The sequence below is a fragment of the Salmo trutta genome, chromosome 14, assembly GCF_901001165.1.
Source record: "Salmo trutta chromosome 14, fSalTru1.1, whole genome shotgun sequence".
In the NCBI taxonomy this organism is placed as follows: domain Eukaryota; kingdom Metazoa; phylum Chordata; class Actinopteri; order Salmoniformes; family Salmonidae; genus Salmo; species Salmo trutta.
The window spans coordinates 28,076,576-28,095,881 of NC_042970.1; the positions used below are offsets into that span (position 1 = coordinate 28,076,576).

Consider the following 19,306-nt stretch of genomic DNA (forward strand, 5'->3'; position numbering starts at 1 on the left):
CGTCCAAAAAGTGCAAACGATGTTTCTAGTTAATCCTCAGGTACTCTAATATCTAAATAAATGATCATATTTAAGACGGAGAATAGTTTGTTGAATAGGGAAAATAAATAACGAAGAGCGCGCACCTCATTCACGCGCCAACAAGACCACTTTTCTAATGAGAGACACCTTGTAGTTCTTCCAACTACTTCTTCATTTTTCAAAAAACAAGCCTGAAACCCTTTCTAAAGACTGTTGACATCTAGTGGAAGCCATAGGAACTGCAATCTGGGTCCTATCTGTTTGTATTTCCCATAGGCAAGCACTGAAATGGCCTGTGACCTAAAAAAAATAATAATAATTCCGGGTTGGATTTTCCTCGGGTTTTCGTCTGCCTTATCAGTTATTTTATACTCACAGACATTATTTTAACAGTTTTAGAAACTTCAGAGTGTTTTCTATCCAATGCTACCAAGTATATGCATATCATAGCTTATGGGCCTGAGTAACAGGCAGTTTACTTTGGGCACGTCAGTCATCCGAAATTCCGAACAAAAACCAGTCTCCAAAACAGGTTATTAAATGCCGAGAAATTTGAGTGTTTTTCCCATGTTACATCCTGGGAGAAACCATACGCTTGCCCGGCTATTGCACTGGAGAACTTTGCAAGTTTTTCCCATTCGACATGGGAGAAACCGCATGCTTGCGTTTACATGTGTGGATTGTTCTTTCGGTACTTAACCATGTCTCTGGACCGTACGCACCTTTTGAAATACCTTGTGTTAAAGACTTGTTCCTCTCAACTATGGTTTTAGTCTCTGAATCCAAAAGTTTTAAAATTCTATCTAGATTTGCCATTATTTTACTGCTTTTACTGTCAGGAAATATGGAATCTAACCTAGGTCCTGCCATTTCTACCCCACCTGAATTAAAAAGTCAGAATGGTCTGAAGTTTCTGCACATAAATGTTAAGAAGTCTTCTTTCAAAACTTGATTTTGTGAATATTTGGATTAAAACCGTAGAGAGCATAAATACATCGGGGTCTTTCTGAAACCTGGCCAAAAAAATCTATCATTGACAAAGACATTGGCATTGATGTTTAGAATATTTTTTGGTCAGATCGCAAATCTACGGGTGGTAGTGTTGCTATATACATAAAAGACACGTTTTCGGCAACCATTCTGACCTCTGTTACCAAACCCAAGCTATTTTAATATTTGTCCTTGAATATAAATCACTATGCATCCTTGAATCTTGTTGTTATAGACCCCCGTCTGCGATTGCTGGCTCTCTGGATTGTATTTTGAATTATTATCACAGAATGTGAAATCTGAATTTGTGCTTATGGGCGACCTGACCTGAACCTAGAGTGTTTGACATCCAACTCTGATCAACTCAAGAATCTTTGTAATACCTATAATTTTAATCAGATTGTTAAAAATTGAATGCAAGGTGTCCTCTAAAATCATCTTTGATTGATCTTATTTTAACCAACACTCCACATCGTTTTAATGCTTCTGGTGTATTTGCAAATGATAAGTGATCACTGTGCTGTTGCCTGTGTAAGGGATGGTACAATTCCTAAACTACCTCCATGTACAGTATCATCATGAAAAGAAACTGGAAGCAGTTTGATACTCAGGGGTTTTTTTTCATTATGTTTTTAACATTGCCAGGAATAGAGCTGAACATCTCTGATGTTAAATTTGCCTTTTCTTACCTCCATAAAGTATTCTAGGATGTATGCAACAAGCATTCCCCTTTCAAACAATACAGAATTAAGGGCAGAGACAACCCTTGGTTCATAAGGAAATGGAAAGCTGAAAGCAGACCACTATCTCAAAATGTGGGCAAGTAGTGAAAGGTTTAAAGATGCACAGCTCCCTAAACAACAGCTGGTTGACTCACAGGTGGTAACTGTGATAACCTCTATTCTGAACTCTTTCAATCAACATTTTCTTGATGCAGGCAGATTATTTGATCAACCGGAGGTCAACATGAGCCCCATGTGAAATTAGCTGACACTCCCGAGCACTCATTCTCCTGATCTCCTTTTCTGTCCTTTCTCTGTTTCAGAAGTGCCGTGAAACAATTGATGTTAAAAAATCCCCTGACCCTGATCATCTAGACCCACGCCTACTACAATTAGCAGACATCATTGCTCCCCATTTAACATGCATCTTTAACATCACCATAGAATGTAATGAAAACCCCAAGATGTAGAAATCAGCATTTGTCCTACCTCTTTTGAAAGTAGGTGATCCCACTCTACTGAATATCTATTGCCCCATATCTAAATTGTCTGTTCTGGTAAAGGTATTGGGGTTCCTAGTTAATAAGCAGTTTAAAGCCTGCCTCCAGGAAAACAATACTTTGAGTGGTATGCAATCAGGTTTCAGTTCTAGCCACAGCACTGTCACAGCAACTTTGAAGATTTTGAATGATATTCATTGTGCACTGGATAAGAAGCTACATTGTGTATCTGTATTCATAGACTTGTCAAAGGCATTTAACACTGTGGACCATACTGTCTTGGTGCAGAGATTGAAGTGTATTGGGATTACTTGTCATGCTCTGGAGTGGTTTGTGAACTACTTGTCAAATTGAACCAGCAGCATAACCAGCAGCATAACCAGCAGCATACAACCCTGTATCCCACTGCTAGCTTGCCTCCTAAGTTAAGCAGGGTTGGTCCTGGTGGGAGACCATATGCTGCTGGAAGTGGTATTGGAGGACCAGTAGGAGGCACTCTTTCCTCTGGTCTAAAAAAATATCCCAATGCCCCAGGGAAATGATTGGGGACATTTCCCTGTGTAGGGTGCCGTCTTTTGGATGGGACGTTAAACGGGTGTCCTGACTCTCTGTGGTAACTAAGAGTAGGGGTGCTATCGTAAGAGTAGGGGTGCTAACCCCAGTGTCCAGGCTGGCCCTCATACCATCATGGCCACCTAATCAACCCCAGCTTCCAATTGGCTCATTCATCAACCTTCCTCTCCCCTGTAACTATTTCCCAGGTTGTTGCTGTAAATGAGAATGTGTTCTCAGTTAACTTACCTGGTAAAATAAGGGTTAAATAAAATAAATAAAAAAGAACCCAGTGTGTTAAAGGAAAAATCCACCCAAAACCACTCATTCCTATAATTGACAGTGTTAAATAACATGAATATGTGAGAACAATATTTTTTGTGAACAAATGTTTGATTTTGGCATTATAATAATGTTGGTAGCAACATGTGAAAATCGTTGTGGAAATCTTTTGCAGCTCAAGTTGACTACCAAATGCAATGCTTTCCTCTATCGGCTGGCTGGCTAGCTAGCTAGCTAGCAAACCTTGCTACACACAATAATACCAAAGACAATATCGGCATGTGAAGTAGCTGCACTATCAACAAGCTGCACTATCAATTTAGGAGTCTACAATCTCACCATGTTCAACCTACAGATTGATGTGCCTCGCAAAGTGGAGTCTGTAATTCGCAACAACTGAAAAACTTTTGAGTAGATGGGAAATTCCATAGGAATCCTTTTAATGCCCATTGTGCGCATTGCCCATGCTACGTCAGTGGGCCACGCAGTGTATTCTTGGCAATTCTGGGACAAGGAGAGCTCTCCTTCAAGGAAATAATGGGAGTCAATTGGGCGCTAGCTCAAAAACCCAACATTAGCATGAATTTCGTCAACAAGAAGTACATAGTGGTGGAAAAAGTACCCAATTGTCATACTTGAGTAAAATATACCTTAATAGAAAATGACACAAGTAAAAGTAAAAGCTACCCAGTAAAATATTAATTGAGTAAAAGTCTAAAAGTATTTGGTTTTAAATATACTTAAGTATCAAAATAAAATGTAATTGCTAAGATATACTTAAGTATCAAAAGTAAAAGTATAAATAATTTTAAATTCCTTACATTAAGCAAACCAGACAGCACAATATTCTTGTTTTTTGAATTTACGGATAGCCAGGGGCACTATCCAAAAACAGAATTTACAAACCAAGCATATGTGTTACACCACTGGAAGTACAACATTACAAATCTTTTCAGAGGAAATAATGAACTTGATATCTGTAATATTGTATAGCTTTTGAATTGTGACATTATGTACTTTCAAGGAAAATAGACACGTTTCTCGACTAATACCCTGACTTTGAAAATGGATTGCGTGATGATTAGTTTAGCAACGGCGTGATGCAACATGAGAACGTGAATGGGATTGGTCAACAGTCTGCTGGGTGGGGCGTTATATGTTCATCCATTAATTGCCCAATGGGATTCCTATCTCCTTTATCTAATATCTCTGGTAACAGCACCATGCAATGCAACCTGGACTGAAGAGGCAGACAAATAGGAGAAATGTGCTAGACCAAAAATATGATTAATGGCTCATTCGAGAGAAGACATCCTTCCTTGTTATGACATCGGCCAGTGGCGCTGGAGAAGAAGGCAGATGTTTTACGTGTCCCCAACTGATTGTACTTCTTGTTCGTTTATTTAAATTGTTTGTAACTTATTTTTTTACTTATTTTGTACATAATGTTGCCACTACCGTCTCTTATGACCGAAAATAACTTCTGGACATCCGAACTGCAATTACTCACCACGGACTGTCAGAATCCTTTTTTTCTTTTAACGAGTCTGACAAGCCCGACACGAACGATATACTGCTTCCTCAGGAACAGGCCCAGATCCCCGTGATTTGCATGAAGAGGAGGCAGAGAAAAAGGGGCCGGAGGGCAGGCTGCCTTCTGAGAATTCGTAGGCGATCGAATACACCCCCACTTCCTTCCATTCCGCTAGTAAACGTGCAATCTTTGGACAATAAAATATATGACCTACGAGGAAGATTAAACTACCAACTGGACATTCAAAACTGTAACATCTTACGTTTCAAGGAGTCGTAGCTGAACGCCGACACTATCAACCTACAGCTGGCTGGTTATACGCTGCATCGGCAGGATAGAACAGCTGAATCCGGGGCAGCGGACTATGTAATTTTGTAAATAACAACAGCTGGTGCACAATATCTCGAAGTCTCGAGGTATTGCTCGCCTGAGGTAGAGTATCTCATGATAAGCTGTAGACCCCACTATCTACCTAGAGATATTTCATCTGTATTTTTCATAGCTGTTTACATACCACCACAGTCAGAGGCTGGCAGTAAGACAGCATTGAATGAGCAGTATTCCGCCATAAGCAAACAAGAAAATGCTCACCCAGAGGCGGAGCTCCAAGCAGCCGGGGACATTAATGCAGTGAAACTTAAATTTGTTTTACCAAATTTCTATCAGCATGTTAAATGTGCAACCAGAGGAAGAACTCTGGACCACCTTTACTCCACACACAGAGACACAAACAAAGCTCCCTCGCCCTCAGTTTGGCAAATCTGACCATAATTCTATCCTCCTGATTCCCGCTTACAAGCAAAAATTAAAGCAGGAAGCCCCAGTGACTATATCAATAAAAAAGTGGTCAGATGAAGCAGATGCTAAGCTACAGGACTGTTTTGCTAGCACAGAGTGGAATATGTTCTGGGATTCCTCCGATGGCATTGAGGAGTACCACATCAGTCATTGGCTTCATCAATAAGTGCATTGATGACGTCATCCCCAAAGTGACCGTACGTACATTTGAAGTTGGAAGTTTACATACACCTTAGCCAAATACATTTCAACTCAGTTTTTCACAATTCCTGACATTTAATTCTAGTACAAATTCACTGTTTTAGGTCAGTTAGGATCACCACTTTATTTTAAGAATGTGAAATGTCAGAATAAAAGTAGAGAGAGTGATTTATTTTAGCTTTTATTTCTTTCATCACATTCCCAGTGGGTCAGAAGTTTACATACACTCAATTAGTATTTGGTAGCACTGCATTTAAATTGTTTAACTTGGGTCAAATGATTTGGGTAGCCTTCCACAACCTTCCCACCATAAGTTGGGTGAATTTTGGCCCATTCTTCCTGACAGAGCTGGTGTAACTGAGTCAGGTTTGTAGGCCTCCTTGCTCGCACACACCTTTTCAGTTCTGCCCACAAATTTTATGTAGGATTGAAGACAGGGCTTTGTGATGGCCACTCCAATACCTTGACTTTGTTGTCCTTAAGCCATTTTTCCACAACTTTGGAAGTATGCTTGGGGTCATTGTCCATTTGGAAGACCCATGTGTGACAGGAAGCTTTAACTTCCTGACTGATGTCTTGAGATGTTGCTTCAATATATCCACATATTTTTCCTTCCTCAGGATGCCATCTATTTTGTGAAGTGCACCAGTCCCTCCTGCAGCAAAGCACCCCCACAACATGATGCCGCCACCCCCGTGCTTCACAGTTGAGATGGTCTTCTTTGGCTTGCAAGCCCCCCCTTTAACCTCCAAACATAGCAATGGGCATTATGGCCAAACAGTTCTATTTTTGTTTCATCAGACCAGAGGACATTTCTCCAAAAACTACGATCTTTGTCCCCATGTGCAGTTGCAAACCGTAGTCTGGCTTTTTTTTATGGCGGTTTTGGAGCAGTGGCTTCTTCCTTGCTGAGCGGCCTTTCAGGTTATGTTCATATAGGACTCCTTTTACTGTGGATGTAGATACTTTTGGACCTGTTTCCTCCAGCATCTTCACAAGGTCCTTTGTTGTTGTTCTGGGATTGATTTGCACTTTTTGCACCAAAGTACGTTCATCTCTAGGAGACAGAACGCGTCTCCTTCCTGAGCGGTATGACGGCTGAATGGTCCCATGGTGTTTATACTTGCGTACTATTGTTTGTACAGATGAACGTGGTACCTTCAGGCATTTGGAAATTGCTCCCAAGGATGAACCAGACTTGTGGAGGTCTACCATTTTTTTTATCTGAGGTCGGCTGACTTCTTTAGATTTTCCCATGATGTCAAGCAAAGAGGCACTGATTTTGAAGATAGGCTTTGAAATATACCCACAGGTACACCTCCAATTGACTCAAATTATGTCAATTAGCCTATCAGAAGCTTATAAAGTCATGACTTCATTTTCTGGAATTGTCCAAGCTGTTTAAAGGCACAGTCAACTTAGTGTATGTAAACTTCTGACCCACTGGAATTGTGATACAGTTAATTATAAGTGAAATATTCTGTCTGTAAACAATTGTTGGAAGAATTACTTGTCATGCACAAGGTAGATGTCCTAAACGACTTTCCAAAACTATAGTTTGTTAACAAGAAACTTGTGTTCTGGTTGAAAAACAAGTTTTATTGACTCCAACCTGACTGTATGTAAACTTCCGACTTCAACTGTACATACCCCAACCAGAAGCCATGGATTACAGGCAACATCCGCACTGAGCTAAAGGCTAGAGCTGCTGCTTTCAAGGAGCGGGACTCTAATCCGGAAGTTTAGAAAAAAATCCAACTATGCCCTCCGACGAACCATCAAACAGGCAAAGCATCAATACAGGAATAAGATCGAATCGTACTACACCGCCTCTGACGCTATAGGCTTGCAAACCATTACAAACTACAAAGGGAAGCACAGCTGAGAGCTGCCCAGTGACACGAGCCTACCAGACGAGCTAAATTACCTCTATGCTCACTTCGAGGCAAATAACACTGAAACATGCATGAGAGCACCAGCTGTTCTAGAAGACTGTGTGATCACGCTCTCCGCAGCCGATGTGATAGAACAGCAGCCTCTGGTATGACACGGGGTGGGGGCCGAAGCATGTTTGTAAACAACAGCTGGTTCACAATATCTCGAAGTCTCGAGGTATTGCTCGCCTGTGGTAGAGTATCTCATGATAAGCTGTAGACCACACTATCTAGCTAGAGAGTTTTCATCTGTATTTTTCATAGCTGTTTATATACCACCGTATCACTGCCTGGTATCGCAACTGCTCGGCAAAGCACTACAGAGGGTAGTGCATACGGCCCAGTACATCACCAGGGCCAAGCTTCCTGCCATCCAAGACCTCTATACCAGGCGGTGTCAGAGGAAGGCCCAAAAAATTGTCAAAGACTCCAGCCACCCTAGTCACAGACTGTTCTCTCTGCTACCGCACGGCAAGCGGTACTGGAGTACCAAGTCTAGGTCCAAGAGGCTTCTGAACAGCTTTTACCCCAAAGCCATAAGACTCCTTAACATCTAATCAAATGGCTACTCAGACTATTTGCATTGCCCCCCCTTCCCCTCTTCTATGCTGCTGCTACTCTCTGTTATTATCTATGCATAGTCACTTTAATAACTCTACCTACATGTACATATTACCTCAATTACCTTGACACCAGTGCCCCCGCAAATTAACTCTGTACCGGTACCCCCTGTATATAGCCCCGCTATTGTTATTTACTGCAGCTCTTTAATTATTTGTTATTCTTATCTCTTACCTTTTTGGGGGTATTTTCTTAAAACTGCATTGTTGGTTAAGGGCTTGTAAGTAAGCATTTCACTGCAAGGTCTACACCGGTTGTATTCGGCGCATGTGACAAATAAAATTTGATTTGATAATATAGTGTAGTAAGAGTGGCTTTATCACACAACTATGTCATACAGGCAGAATTTCTGTCTGCTTGAAATGACCCAGAGAATCGACAGAACATCACAAAAACAATAGAACATTCAAATTGGGTGAATCTTTCCTTTAAGGCAGATTGTTATAAGTCTGATCAATTGTAGGTCCCCTGTTGTTTATTATCTATATCAAACAACATTGGGAGACATATTGAGACAGCTGATGTAAATTTGTATGCAGATGAAACTGTTCTCTATTCAAGTGGCAGTAGTTTGACTTTGGCTTTTGAAAAAGCTCAAACAGCTTTTCACATAATTTAAGATAATATGTATGTTTTTAAGCTTGTTCTGAATTCCTCTACAACAAAACATATGTAGCAAGTCATGACTTCACAGGAGAGCAATTTTAATGTTTATTTTTATCAAAATGACTTTTTTGGCAAAAATGCTTTCTGGAACATGTGAACTTTCATGTGCCTTAATAATAAACATGTATGCCATCTGTAAATGCAAAAAAAAATGTTAAATTACAAGCCTTGTTGGTTAAGCCACAGAAACAGTGATCCCACTAACCATGATTGTCTGGGATAATGAGTAGCCTGGACAAGAGAGGAGTCTCATGCCAAGAGAGGAGTTCAAATTGGTCTGCCACATAGCAGGCTTCTGTCTGTTTGAGCTGGTCAGTCTGTATTGGTAATCCTGTCGAACACTGCTTTTTTAAAAATGTATCGTGTAGTGGAGCTGTATAAGTGTTGCTCTCCACTTTCTGGAGGTTTGAGTTTCGAAATCAGTGGAATTAGAGTATGATGGCTAGAGGTGGAGAAAACACCTGTCTCTGGATTACATCTTCAAACTAAGGAGCAACTGTGGCATGGCATCCATGACAGGGAGATGCATCTATCATGCATGATGATGTATACCGGTAAGATAGTCTAGCGTTAGCTAGCTACATTTTCAAATATTACACGTTTCAAATTTTTACAAAAGTTGTTTCATTTCAAGCTAAAGTGTACTGTTAGTTAGCTAGCTAATGTTACGTGTATGACGTTATTATTCGTATCCCAAAACCGTTTGCTTTTCTAGTTAGAGCTTAATGTTACAGTAGCTAGCTAACATTGAACCTGGTTGGTTAGCTCCCAGCAGATTAATGCAGGGTAGTAACGAGATGATTTGGGACTATGTTCATTGTTGTTTAACTAGCTAAAGTTAGCTGTCTGGCTCCCTAGCTGACATTATTATTCGTATCCCAGAGCCATTTGCTTTGCTAGTTTGAGCCTAATGTTAGCTAGCTAACATTGAACCTGGTTGGTTAGCTCCCAGCAGATTCATGCAGGGTAGAAACAACATAGTGCCAAATTATGTTCATTGTTGTTTAACTAGCTAACGTTAGCTGGCTGACTCGTTATCTAACGTTACGTGACATGTGTGATCTTACGTTGTTTACCTAGCTAGGTTCATTGTTTACCTATCTAGCTAGGCTAGCTTAATAAGCTAAAGTGTACAACACCTGTTGAATATGGCCAGTCTCAGTAAACGTCGGAAAAAATCAGAATGAAATTGTTGCCAGCAAAGCCGTTTAGGCTGTTTTCATGTTATCCAGAGGTAAACAAATCATTGGCCAAAGCGTTGAGTGTGCGCTCTGAATGCTCCGAGATCAAAACGAGATGGGTGGGGCTAAAGCTTAAGAGGGTGTGAATGATGCTGAATGGGTGTAGACAAAGAAGAGCTCTTCACTAGATAACAAAACATTAAAAGTAGGCCTAAAAGTAATATCTCCATTTTATTCAGGGGTTTGGACGATTCACAATATATATCTCAATTTCTTGTTTTTCTCTAAACAAATTAAAAAAGGCCAAGACATAATTCTTAACTGAATTTTCTTTATTAAAATAAATATATATATATACAAAGCCTCAAGGCCTATTTGTGCAAAACAAATGAACAATACACACCCACACGTCTATTCTATTGTTTAGGAATGTTTTCCACTAGCTGTTTGAATATGTAATTCATATAATCATTTTGATTGAAAATGAATTAATTTAGTTAATTTGTTGTTATAATTAAAACATCCTGTGGTTATTTGCTATTGGATTGGCAGAATGACAACTACTAATACATTAGCCTACAGAACATAACTTTATTGAATGCACTTTAATTATCCAATGTCACACTTACCGATGGCGAGGTGAAGCCTGTGCCCAAAGCACTGCAGGTGGGTCCAGTTGTTCAAGCGCAATGCTTCTATCATGTTGCTCCTGCTGTCAGTTGTCATGCACACCTGTCGGTCTTCGCTCATCTTCCACGATGCCAGAGAGTCTGAGACCCTGGGATATTACTTCACCCGTATGATCATCGGGGAAGTAAGACGTCTGGAGGCAGACATTTTGCAATTTACAGTCTTCATTTATGTAGTGGACAGTCAAACTTAGGTATGGCTCTGACGTTCTGCTTGACCATAGATCGGCTGTGGTGGAAAAATAACAAACACTAGCAAGCTTCTCTGCGATTCTTTCGTGGGTAGCAGTGTATAATCGCGACAGGGCTTCTTCCGTGAAATACTTGTGGCTTGGCAGCTGATAATTCTGGTCAACTGTACCTAGCAGCTTTTTAAAGCCTGGCTTTTGTACTGTAAAGATTGGAACCACATCTTTCGCCATGTAATAGGTCACTGCATCCGTTATCTCCTTCCACCTCAAACTTTCCTTGTCATAAGGGATTACGTTTGAAAAGGTAGTTTGTGGTAGTTTGTCTTTTAGCAGACGTTTTGGGAATCGGGCGACTGGAATCGGCATTCCTCCCATTCCACCGCGCGTTTCAGTTGCAGGTGATGGAAGGGGTTAGTTGTACTGCTGCTTTTCGTAGCAATTGTCTTTCGACACATTTTGCATAGGCCATTCATTTCCTGAACATCAGACCTCTTAAACCCAAATTACTTCCATATTACTGAAAAAATGTGCTGCCCTTTTTGGGAATGATTTCATCCTCACGAGAGACTGAGCTGGCTTCCTCACTTTCCATTTTTGTGGAAGTTTTACAGCCGCTACACTTCTCCAGCGTGGTTACAATTTGTGAAAGGCTGTCTAGGGTTGTGATTGGTGGATAACCTCTGTGCACGTGTTGGGACATGATTCGGCATTGGGCTGACAGAGAAGAGACAGGGAGATGCTGCATTTGTAAAACGTTACAACATTATAACAGAACCTCGATTCTTGCGGTACAGGCATTTTCCATATCGCGCTAAAACATAAACTCGAATATATCGAAAAAAACTAAATATATCGCCCTAATTCAAAGGCCATTTTCTCAAAAGTGAGTTTACAGGTTGATCAACTTTCAAAGGAGAATTACTTTTCCATTTTGGAGCTCTCTACTTTTATCCAATGTAAAAACACAATTTCAAATTTTGCTACATAAGACCGAATCCAGGTTGTGAGTTACAAATGACAAAAATGTAAATGTAAATATTGGGTTTTATTACTGGTACAAAGCTTGTTTTTTTCCTTTGCCGACAGAAAATAGTTGATTCGTTGTACTTTTCTGTCAGTGTTGGACTATGGTGATACTATTTACTGTATGTGCAAGCTTCAAGCTCTACCCTGAAGGCTCTTGACTGTGTGTCATGCAGCCCTTCATTTTGTCACCAATCAGAGACGTCTTACTCACCATTGTGATCTTTACAGTGCTGTCGGGTGAACATCAATAGCAACACGCAGACTCAAACACTGGTTCATTCTCATTTAAGGAAAACTGCCATTTTATCTATCCTCTCTTCTAGCTCGAAATTAAAACTAATTTAAGCTCAGATCTCAATCTTGTTTTATGCTAACAGCCCCAAAATGAGAACCGAGCATGGAAAAAAGGTCCTTTCATTAATCAGCCTTCTGGTCTTAGAATTCCCTCCAAGCCAACCTTAAATTCCAGGACCTGGTGTCCCTGGAGCAGTTCAAATGACAAATAGATGAACAGGTTCATAAGACCCGATGTCACTAGTTTGTGTTGCCTTGTGTAAGGAAGCATGTTGTTTACTTCAAACACACCACACACATGCCGGCACGCACACACACATCTACTGTTTGTTTTCTGTTGTATTTGTGCTGATGCCCGTGTCTTACATTGTTTTATTTTTAATCCCCCGTCCCCACAGGAGGCCTTGTGCCTCGTGCCAAGCCATCATTGCAAATAAGACTGTTCTTAATTGACTTGCCTGGTTAAATAAATAAAAAAAGAATACTGAAGGTCTATTGTTTCAGAGGTACAAATTCAGCATATTTTAACAACCTTTGTCTATGTTGAAAATTGGTTACCATTATGACATGATCCTGTGGTTGAAATTGCACCCTCAAAACAACTGTTTATGTTGATGACTCTTTGTAAATCCAATGTATTTTACACATAGATTCCACATCACAATACGTTGAAAAATGTCTGTACTTTGAAACAACGCCTAGTGGGAGGGAGCTGAGTCTGTCTAGATGGATCCTCGAGGGCCTTATCCAGCTGATTTATCCATGTGCTTTATGTGGATTACCCAATAAAATGCCCACTCTTCCCAGAAAGGAGGGGGCACCAAAACATTTTGCTTTAAGATTAACAGACAATTTATTTTCTGAGGCAAGGTTTTTCACAGAAAGTGAAAGTCTTAAATCCAGCAAAATTCCATTTACTGTGGTCACTCTACAGGTTATTTTTCTCTTGCCTCCACTATCCGTGCTCTTCAGTAGAAGTGATATTATTTATGGCATGCATGCCCAATGCAGACATATGATGGGATTAGTATTAGCCTTGTGGGCATGTTCAATGCACTTGTATATGTGGCTTGTACATTGTTTACATTTTGTTAATATGTTTTCTCCATATGAAATGATACTGTTAGAAATAGGAAAAGTACTCACCCATCTGAAAACTTATGTGTGTGGGAATCATTTGCTAATAACTTGAAAGAAAATAAAAGACTGATACTGGCAAGATCAGTGTGTGGGTTTTTCTTTTTTATTAGACAATTAATGAGGCTAACCATGTTGAAGGATACCAGGTTTGACTTCTACAGCTACTGTACATGCCCCCATGAATTGGATTAGTGCAAGCCCTATCCTTGTAATGAAGGTAGACCTTAAGGATGACATGCACTGGAGAGAGACATTATTAGCAATTATACAACGGGTGGGCCTAATCCTGAATGCTGATTGGTTAAAACCACATACCAGCCGGTGTCTTTTCCACAAGTTACCACCGGCTAAATCTATGACGTTAAAATGCCTATTTACTCTGTTCCATCTGACTACACAATCCACTGTCTCATCAGCCAAGCAATTATAAACTTGATCTCCACTATAAAAAGCATCTAGACATTATCTCACTTTTATTTTAGACTAACATTGCCATTTTCAACTGCGGAGATTTGTAAAAACCTTGCCGTCTGTCTCTCCGACATTTGCAACATTGTTTCAATATTCAAATTCGATCTCCAGCTGTCCCATAGCATTGAACGTGTCGGGAGTTGGGACGAGACAGAGAGGCAGGCAACGTTTCTCAAACAGACGAAATCATGAATCAGCTGGCATAATTTTTATGAATAACCAGTTGAAGTTGGAAGTTCACATAAACTTAGGTTGGAGTAATTAAAAATCATTTTTCAACCACTCCACAAATTTCTTGTTAACAAACTATAGTTTTGGCAAGTCGGTTAGGACATCTACTTTGTGCATGACACAAGTCATTTTTCCAACAATTGTTTACAGACAGATTATTTCACTTATAATTCACTGTATCACAATTCCAGTGGGTCAGAAGTTTACATACACTAAGTTGACTGTGCCTTTAAACAGCTTGGACAATTCCAGAAAATGATGTAATGGCTTTAGAAGCTTCTGATAGGCTCAGATAAAAAATTGTAGACCTCCACAAGTCTGGTTCATCCTTGGGAGCAATTTCCAAACGTCTGAAGGTACCACATTCATCTGTACAAACAATAGTACGCAAGTATAAACACCATGGGACCAAGCAGCTGTCATACCACTCAGGAAGGAGACGCGTTCTGTCTCCTAGAGATGAACGTACTTCGGTGCGAAAAGTGCAAATCAATCCCAGAACAACAACAAAGGACCTTGTAAAGATGCTGGAGGAAACAGGTCCAAAAGTATCTATATCCACAGTAAAACGAGTCCTATATCGACATAACCTGAAAGGCCGCTTGGCAAGAAAGAAGCCACTGCTCCAAAACCGGCATAAAAAAAGTCAGACTACGGTTTGCAACTGCACATGGGGACAAAGATCGTACTTTTTGGAGAAATAGAACTGTTTGACCATAATGACCATCATTATGTTTGGAGGAAAAAAGCATGTGCGAGCAAGGAGGCCTACAAACCTGACTCATTTACACCAGCTCTGTCAGGAGGAATGGACCAAAATTCACCCAACTTATGGTGGGAAGGTTGTGGAAGGCTATCTGAAACATTTGACCCAAGTTTAAATTGTTTAAGGCAATGCTACCAAATACTAATTGAGTGTATGTAAACTTCTGACCCACTGGGAATGTGATGAATGGTTCCCTTGGAGAGTTCATCAATGAGCTTGACGCCTTGATAAGTTCCTTTCCTGAGGATGGCTCACCCCTCACAATTCTGGGTGACTTTAACCTCCCTACGTCTACCTTTGACTAATTTCTCTCTGCCTCCTTCTTTCCACTCCTCTCCTCTTTTGGCCTCACCCTCTCACCGTCCACCCTACTCACAAGGCAGGCAATACGCTTGACCTCATCTTTACTAGATGCTGTTCTTCTACCAATCTCACTGCAACTCCCCTCCAAGTCTCCGACCACTACCTTGTATCCTTTTCCCTCTCGCTCTCCTCCAACACTACTCACTCTGCCCCTACTCAGATGGTATTGCGCCGTCGCAACCTTCGCTCTCTCTCTCCTGCTACTCTCTCTTCTTCCATCCTATCATCTCTTCCCTCTGCTCAATCCTTCTCCAATCAATCTCCTGATTCTGCCTCCTCAACACTCCTCTCCTCCCTTTCTGCATCCTTTGACTCTCTATGTCCCCTATCCTCCCGGCCGGCTCGGTCCTCCCCTCCTGCTCCGTGGCTTGACGACTCATTGCGAGCTCACAGAACAGGGCTCCGGGCAGCCGAGCGGAAATGGAGGAAAACTAGCCTCCCTGCGGACCTGGCATCTTTTCACTCCCTCCTCTCCACATTTTCTTCCTCTGTTTCTGCTGCTAAAGCCACTTTCTACCACTCTAAATTCCAAGCATCTGCCTCTAAACCTAGGAAGCTCTTTGCCACCTTCTCCTCCCTCCTGAATCCTCCTCCCCCCCCCCCCTGCTCACTCTCTGCGGACGACTTTGTCAACCATTTTGAAAAGAAGGTTGACGACATCCGATCCTCGTTTGTTAAGTCAAACGACACCGCTGGTCCTGCTCACATTGCCCTACCCTATGCTTTGACCTCTTTCTCCCATCTCTCTCCAGATGAAATCGTGCGACTTGTGACGGCCGGCCGCCCAACAACCTGCCCGCTTGACCCTATCCCCTCCTCTCTTCTCCAGACCATTTCCGGAGACCTTCTCCCTTACCTCACCTCGCTCATCAACTCATCCTTGACCGCTAGCTACGTCCCTTCCGTCTTCAAGAGAGCGAGAGTTGCACCCCTTCTCAAAAAACCTACACTTGATCCCTCCGATGTCAACAACTACAGACCAGTATCCCTTCTTTCTTTCCTCTTCAAAACTCTTCAGTGTGCCGTCCTTGGCCAGCTCTCTTGCTATCTCTCTCAGAATTACCTTCTTGATCCAAATCAGTCAGGTTTCAAGACTGGTCATTCAACTGAGACTGCTCTTCTCTGTGTCACGGAGGCTCTCCGCACTGCTAAAGCTAACTCTCTCTCCTCTGCTCTCATCCTTCTAGACCTATCTGCTGCCTTTGATACTGTGAACCATCAGATCCTCCTCTCCACCCTCTCCGAGTTGGGCATCTCCGGCGCGGCTCACTCTTGGATTGCGTCCTACCTGACAGGTCGCTCCTACCAGGTGGCGTGGTGAGAATCCGTCTCCGCACCACGTGCTCTCACCACTGGTGTCACCCAGGGCTCAGTTCTAGGCCCTCTCCTATTCTCGCTATACACCAAGTCACTTGGCTCTGTCATATCCTCACATGGTCTCTCCTATCATTGCTACGCAGACGACACACAATTAATCTTCTCCTTTCATTCGCAGAGTACGACCCTGCCTCACACAGGAAGCGGCGCAGGTCCTAATCCAGGCACTTGTCATCTCCCGTCTGGATTACTGCAACTCGCTGTTGGCAGGGCTCCCTGCCTGTGCCATCAAACCGCTACAACTCATCCAGAACGCCGCAGCCCGTCTGGTGTTCAACCTTCCCAAGTTCTCTCACGTCACCCCGCTCCTCCGCACACTCCACTGGCTTCCAGTTGAAGCTTGCATCTGCTACAAGACCATGGTGCTTGCCTACGGAGCTGTGAGGGGAACGGCACCTCCGTACCTTCAGGCTCTGATCAGTCCCTACACCCAAAGAAGGGCACTGCGTTCATCCACCTCTGGCCTGCTCGCCTCCCTACCTCTGCGGAAGCACGGTTCCCGCTCAGCCCAGTCAAAACTGTTCGCCGCTCTGGCACCCCAATGGTGGAACAAGCTCCCTCACGACGCCAGGACAGCGGAGTCAATCACCACCTTCCGGAGACACCTGAAACCCCACCTCTTTAAGGAATACCTGGGATAGGATTAAGTAATCCTTCTAACCCCCCCTACCCTCCCCCCCAAAAAAGATATAGATGTACTATTGTAAAGTGGTTGTTCCACTGGATATCATAAGGTGAATGCACCAATTTGTAAGTCGCTCTGGATAAGAGTGTCTGCTAAATGACATAAATGTAATGTAAATGAAAGAAATAAAAGCTGAAATAAGCCATTCTCTGTACTATTATTCTGACATTTCACATTCTTAAAATAAAGTGGTGATCCTAACTGACCTAAAACAGGGAATTTTTACTAGGACTAAATGTCAGGAATTGTGAAAAACTGAGTTTAAATGTATTTGGCTAAGGTGTATATAAACTTCTGACTTCAACTGTATAGAAAGAAATATAAATTGAAAAAATGTAAAGTGCAGCTAGTTTGCAGTCTTTCCAGCTTCAGTTTGAAGTGTTTGTGTTGGTGGTGTTGTTGGCTAGCTCCTCTGAACAACAGTGTCCTGATGAGTGAGCACATTTTCTATGCCAGGCGAAATCGCACCTCATTAGCTCAATGTTATGGATGTATCCAAATAAATATCTCTAGAAAACAGCTTAAACAAATGCAAATACTTTGCTGTTATTCTGGCTGCACTTTTAGACGTGACTAAGTTAGCCATAGTTGGCTAGCTAGCAAGCAAGGGATCAGAATGTTGCCAGCCAGTATGGTGTAACAGTGTAGGTTCCGTCCCTCTCTTCGCCCCAACCTGGGCTCGAACCAGGGACCCTTGCACACATCAACAACTGACACCCCACGAAGCATCGTTACCCATCGCCCCACAAAAGCCGCGGCCCTTGCAAACGCAAGGGGAAACCCTACTTCAAGTCTCAGAGCGAGTGACGTCACCGATTGAAATGCCATTAGCGCGCACCACCGCTAACTAACTAGCCATTTCACATCGGTTACAATGGCAATGGAACATTTAGAATGAATGGCTGGGTCGCGTCCATAGATACAGAACAAAAAGACTGAACGACTGGGTTGTGTCCTGTCTGCTTGGGTAGCAACCCTAGATTTGTATCGGGACTACATCTTGCGGACGGATGAAATAGTATGAATAAATCAATCAAAATAACATTTTTAATGAAAATATGTCAATCATTATTTGAATATGTTTGCAACCCGTTGTAAAAAAAAAAAGATAATACCCTCGACTCCGGTGTTTGGAGGATATATTGGCACTGTTTGCTGGCCCTCAAGTTCGTCTCGGGTATAACAACACCCGTGCCAATATATCCTCCAAACACCGGCTTCGAGGGCATTATCACTTAAATATCACGATCATGAGGGAGTGCAGAAAGGAATATTTTATGGTTAATTTGATTTCATTTCAAAATAATAAAGTTGAAATAAAGTTGCAATTTGTTTGCTTCATGTTATGTATCATCCTGGTGCAATTTATATGCAGTTTAACATTATCACCACAAGGTGTCAGCGCTAGCATTTGTGTAGGACATGTAAACAAACCACTAGCTATGTCTCGTAACGTGAGGTCCATAATTCATGCCTAGCACAAGCTAGTGGTCCATATATACCTTGGTAAAACACCTAGGCAAAATATAGTTGCGTTATGGAGGAAGCAAACAAAGAGCTAGGAGAAACAGATTGGTGAACGGGGAGAGAGTTTGATAAGTGGGCGAATTACTGCTGCTGGCTAACTTTTGATGTAAACAATGTGGCCCTCAAACATTGGACTCGTATGCTAGCTACATTTCGTTTAAGTTATAATGTTGGCTGCCGTGAGAAAAATGCATCTATGCATGCAAAATGCATCTATCTAACTAAGTTCATCTTTCACTACCTTCATATCACACTAGCTCTGTGGTTATTTGCTGTGCTAGCCATATGGAACACCACCAGAGCAAACCGATAATTAACGGGAAATAAACATTGTCTGATGAGTTTGTTAAGTGGATCTGATAGCAACAAGTGTGTATATAACTAGTTTGTTCTGTTTTTTGGTTGGATCAAGAAATACAAATTTGTCATTTAGTGCTAGCTAGCCAACTTTTTATTGAATTTTTTTACTTAAGTCAGTTAAGAACAAATTCTTATTTACAATGACGGCCTAGGAACAGTGGGTTAACTGCCTTGTTCAGCTGCA

At 41.7% G+C, this 19,306-nt stretch overlaps 1 protein-coding gene across 4 annotated transcripts in view; it reads right to left on the minus strand.

Moving 5' to 3' along the window:
- Nucleotides 1-19,306, minus strand: part of arhgef10la (Rho guanine nucleotide exchange factor (GEF) 10-like a) — a 125,465-nt gene that overhangs the window by 27,982 nt on the left and 78,177 nt on the right. The gene's annotated exons all lie outside the window — the stretch shown is intronic.